The 5,329-nt window shown below is 52.1% G+C and overlaps 1 long non-coding RNA gene across 1 annotated transcript; it reads left to right on the plus strand.

Moving 5' to 3' along the window:
* Positions 1-1,402: 1,402 nt before the first annotated feature.
* LOC117798170 lies at positions 1,403-4,863 on the plus strand. Its single transcript, XR_004622856.1, has 4 exons — positions 1,403-1,707; positions 1,950-3,751; positions 4,490-4,689; positions 4,812-4,863. It is a non-coding gene; the product is annotated as an uncharacterized LOC117798170 (long non-coding RNA).
* The last annotated feature ends 466 nt before the right edge of the window (positions 4,864-5,329 follow it).

Consider the following 5,329-nt stretch of genomic DNA (forward strand, 5'->3'; position numbering starts at 1 on the left):
GTCCTGGCACCGACCCTCGGGACTCCTTGGTTGCCCCGAGACCCATCATTTACAGGTCCTTAGCCAGAACCTCCGCTCCCCAGCCTTGGCTCAAGCTGTCCCTTCTGCCTGAGACACCGCCAAGGCCCATCCCTCCTGGGGAAGCCCTGCCTGCTCCTTGGAGCTTTGTGGTGATCTGTGCACCTGACCTTCGTGCCACAGGCTTTACACGTAATGTTACAGTTCCCCCTCTTTATGACCCTGCCAGCTAGTGAGGTGACAGCCTTTAAGTGACCGACGCTGCGTTTGAGCTCTGTGCTAGAAAGACATCAAACATCAGAAAGACATAAAAAACGAACTCTTTCTCCCACGTCACACTGTGGCTTTGCTCTCCCAGGCCTTCCTCTGGGGACAGCCGTTCCTCTGAACTGCTCCCCATCTCCCCAAGTCCTCCCCCTTTCGGGCCAGAACAGGGCAGGGCCGGGATTCTTGCTCTAGGGGTAGGTCAGTCTGGATCCTCTGCGGCTTTGGGCCTCCTTGAGGAATTTCAAGGGTGAGCGTGCAGGGTGTGGAGAGAGGTGAGGTGGGAGCTGCAAGAATGTGGGGCTCCCAGAGGGAAAGCTAGCAAAAGGTGGAGAGGGCGGTGCGAATGGGCTGTCCTGGGAAAAGGCCCTGGGAAGCAAGGGCTACTTTGAATGACAAAGGTTCCCTGGGGAGCAGAGGAAGGCTCGGGAGGGTGGGAATGTGGGAGGAGGAGGGTCAGAAGGGCGGGGAGGAAGCTGCCCAAGGGCTCCCATCTGCAGCGGCCCTTTCAAGTCCTGCTAAACCCATAACAATGAGAGGAACTGACCTGTGGACACCAGGGGCAAAGGATGATTAACGTAATTCACCGAGGAAATACAAAAACCTTATGAAAATGTCAAAAATCCCGAAGTACAAATGAAAAGGAGATTCCGGCTTTTCTTATCTATAGAACTGGTCAGGATAAAAATAATGAAAACACCAGCTGTTGGTAAGATGTGGGGGAAGCCAGGGCCTTTTTCTCCGCTGAGGAGGTAAACTGTCCATTTCTGTACCACCGTGTGACAGTATGTATGTAGGAAGCTTTGGAAAGAGTTATACTTTGATTTAGCCATTCTACTTGTAGGATGCTCCCTAAAAATCAGAGATTATTTATCCCAGCCTTATTTATAACTGGGGTACATGGGAAGTTGCCCAAATTCTCAATGACAGAGACCTGGGTGAACAGACTATGCCTCATTTGTGGAAGGAAGGCTGCGGGGAAATTAAATCTCACACTCTCCACGAATATTAAAGAGATGAGGAAACACTCGAGATATGCTAGTAAGTGAAAAGGGGAAGTTATGAAACAGCATGACTCCAATTTGATACAATGTCCATATAAATACGCGTAACAGCTGTCCTGGGTAGCGCCCGGCTGGGCGCTCTACCCTGTGCGAAGAACTCCACGCAGTCTCCCATAGAAGCTTCTCAGCAGCCTCGCAAAGGGGGAATTCTGCTAACTGCGTGGGGGAAAGGACTGTGAGGAAACTCCCCCGGACCATCACGTACTTTGAATGCTGGTTTGTGCAGTGCTTTCCCCCGCAGAGGTGGGAAGGCCTCAGAGACCTTGAAACAGGCGGGCAACAGGAGAGGGAAGACATCATCTCTGCAGTTCAGGAAGCCCATGGTGTAGCTGTTTGGACGGTGGACTGGAGAAGCCAAGAGGTGGGGAGACCTGTCGCAGGGTTTGGGTAAGACAGGGCGGTAAGGCCTGGGGATGGAGAGAACGCTGCTGGGGGGCGGGGGGCAGCCTTAGGAGCTTTTAGGACGGAGAAGACACCGCACGTGGTGACTGACAGCATGGTGGGAGAGACAGAGGCAGGTCTGTGGCCGGGGTGCCAACCAACAGGAGAGGAGGGGCCGGTGTGGGGGGTGGAGAAGCTAAATCTGGTTTGGGGTCTGTCAAGGGTCGGAGGAAGAAGAGATGCTCCGGAAAAGGTCTTGAGAAAGATCCAAGAGGTTGAAACCCAGGACGAGCCAGCTCCAAGAAGCCCAGGGAGGAGAGTGCACAAGGGAACGTGAGCCAGGGTACGACGAGAGTGCCCGCTTCTGCGTGGGGCCTCAACGGAGTCTCTGCCTGCGCCCAGCGAGAGGATCCCCCGGGCCCTCCCTGGGCTTCCTGCCTCCTCGCTGGGGGCTCTGGGTATTCTGTGGTCACCCCAGGGCCTTCCCTCCCCCACCTGAGGGCCATCATCGCTCTGCCTGCCCTCCAGCGTATTTGGAGCTTCAGATGCGAGATGGGAGACAGTGCTCTATAAACTGACCAATGCATGACCTCTGATTCATTCTAAGTCTCAGGCTCTTCCACGGCTAGCTGGCTGTGTTTTCTCTTGTCTTTGGTGGCTGCTTGGCTCACCTTTTTCTGCTCCAATGATGTCTGTTCTGACTTGTTCCGTGGCCCGCTGTTATTCAGTGGCTGGCCCGTCCCGGGGTTTGCCGTTCAGCCCTGATTTTTGGAGGGTGACTCTGCCCTGGGGCCTGCTCCTCTCCTCACTCCCTCTCATCTTCAAGGTCTTCCTTCTTCTCTACCATCTTTTCCCCCAAGAGACCCAAGTTTCGACCATAATCTCAAAGACGAACGAAAATTCCTCTTCTCCCTACTCTTCCTCCAGCAACCTCTCCATTTGCATTCCTTCCTAACCAAGTCTCTCCAGTAATTATCTACGTTTCTTCATCTCCCCTCTGCCCTCTTTTTTTTTTTTTTAATCATCTCTCTCTCTCTCTCTCTGTTTTCCCTGTTTGTCTCTTAATTCTTTGCAGTCAGGCTTCTGCTCCCACTTGTCCACTGAAACTTTTCGTAATGATCACTGTAGTGGGTTAAATGCTGACTCCCGTAGGATATGTCCAAATCCTAACCCCCGGAACCCATGAAGGTGAACTTATTTGGAAAAGGGGTCTTTGCAGATGTAATTAAGTGAAAGATCTCAAGATGAGATTAGCCTGGATTTAGGGGGGTGGCAGGTAAGTTTACAAGAGCAAGTCAGGGAGATCTGGGACTGACGCACGGGGAGGATGGCTACGTGACACAGAGGCAGAGGTCATCGTTACACAGCCACAGCCAAGAAACACCAAGGATCACCAGCATCCACTGGAGGCAAGGAGAGAGGCATGAATCAAGTCTCCCTCCGAGGCTCAGAAGGGTCCCTGCCGATATCTTCATTTCAGACTTCTGGGCCTCCGGAACTATGAGGCCACACGTTTCTGTGGATTTGAGCCACCCAGTTTGCCGTGGTTTGTTATGGTTGTCCAAGAAAGTAATTCAGTAATAATACTAGCGGCCGACATTTATGGAGTGTCTACCCTGTGCCTGGCCTGGTTCTGAATGCCTTACATGCGTTATTTCATTGAATTCCCACCAACCCGATAAAGTGGGCATACGGTAATAAAAACAATGTCAACAAAAGCAGTAAGGGAGAGTTTGCCGTGTCTTTGGCATTTAAAAATTGAACGTCTATCTGAGCGGTGTGTTTTATTTTTCTCTTTTAGAGATGAGGAACCCGCAGACCCAAAACTTATGTAACTGCCCAAAGTTACACAACGCATAGGTAGTGATGCCAGGATTTCAACCCCGGTACCTCCTTGGGTGCCCGTAACCACTTTGCACTTCTTCTCAGGCTCCTGGCAAAGAGGGAGCCCAGGAGGCTGATGGGCGGATTGACCCAGGGCTGGATTTTGTACAGTTGCAGGGCTGGAAGGGGCCAAGGGGCTGGTGAGTTTGGGGGAAAGACTGTGGGGCTGGATGTGTAGGTCTGGCTGAAGGAGGAGGAGATGGAGGTCTTGATAACCTCCGACGACAGAAGCCCTCCAAGTGACAGAGCCAGAGAAGTGTCTGTGGCTGCCCTGAGGACCCTGGCCTTTAAGATCCCAGAGCCTGCACAGTTCTGAGCGATGGTAAGGTCTAGTTGTGGCCATGGGAATAAGTGATCGAACCCAAGTGGCCCAGCAGGGGTGATGGGGGGCAGGCAGGAAGATTGTCAGTTGACTCCATTGAATCAAGAAACCGGGAAGGCAAAGATCATGCCATTACTGCTAGACTGATCTGGGAGTTCAAAGGGCTGAGCCATTACTCTTTGTTCTTGTCATGAAACAAATGGAACCTGGGCTGGTTCTTGAAAAACAGATAGGAAATGACAAACATGAAAGCCAGAAGGGCTTCTAGGTAACAGGCACAGCAAGAACAGAGACACGGAAAGCATCCAGTTTATAATTGAAGTTGGCTCTAGTTAAGGGTGCGTGAAAGAGTATGATGGGACTCGAACTTTGAAAGTGCTCTAATTTGGGGACCCCGCAAAGCAGACGCTGAATCAAAGATTCAGGTGCAGGTACTATATTTAAGAGGGGTTCCCCAGAAAGGATGGTGAAGGAGTGGGGAAGAGAGAGAGAAGGGAGGAAAACCAATAAAGGATGAGCACGTTGCCTCTTGGGTAACTGGCGCTTAGTCCCACAGGAGACCTCTGCGAAACCGTGTACAACACACTGGAAGTGTCCCACGGGGGGACGAAGAAGCTGGAACATTTGTGTCCTCCAATCCTGTTGCCACGGGAAGCCCTTGGGCAGGGACCAGCCGCTCTTTGTCGCCAGGCCACAGAGAGTTAAATACCAACGTTCTGCGCAAGCATTTAGAAAGATTTTGCAGCAATTTGACATGTAAGTGAGAAATACGAAAAGATGGGTCTGAGACGTGTTGTCAGTAATCTGAGAAACACCGCTCTATTTGGTTCTTTCTTTCTTTCTTTTTTTTTTTAAGATTTTATTTATTTATTCGACAGAGATAGAGACAGCCAGCGAGAGAGAGAACACAAGCAGGGGGAGTGGGAGAGGAAGAAGCAGGCTCCCAGCAGAGGAGCCTGACATGGGGCTCGATCCCAGAACGCCGGGATCACGCCCTGAGCTGAAGGCAGACGCTTAACGACTGAGCCACCCAGGCGCCCCTATTCAGTTATTTCTTGAATAAAGGCATGAGCCAAGGAAACAATGGAGGCACTAGTGGGTCCTCTACAGGGAGGCCCAGGTGGATGTCTATCTCGCTGCTCAGATGGTAGTTTTGTCACTTTGCCAGCCAAGAGAAGCCTTCCTCGGAGCCCCACCCTTAGCACAGGCTGCTGCCGGCGATGTGTCTCTCTTGCCCATCAGAAGGTCAGGCAGCAAGGATCAAGGCCCAGGCAGCTCCAGTGCCCAAGGGCTCTTGGTTCTATTCCATCTGAAAACTGGCTCATTCCACCCAGAGCCTGTGGACACCTCGCACTTTCAGCCAGGGCCCCACCTGCCCCCTTGCTCCCACACTGTG

The sequence above is a fragment of the Ailuropoda melanoleuca genome, chromosome 2 (assembly GCF_002007445.2).
Source record: "Ailuropoda melanoleuca isolate Jingjing chromosome 2, ASM200744v2, whole genome shotgun sequence".
Classification (NCBI taxonomy): domain Eukaryota; kingdom Metazoa; phylum Chordata; class Mammalia; order Carnivora; family Ursidae; genus Ailuropoda; species Ailuropoda melanoleuca.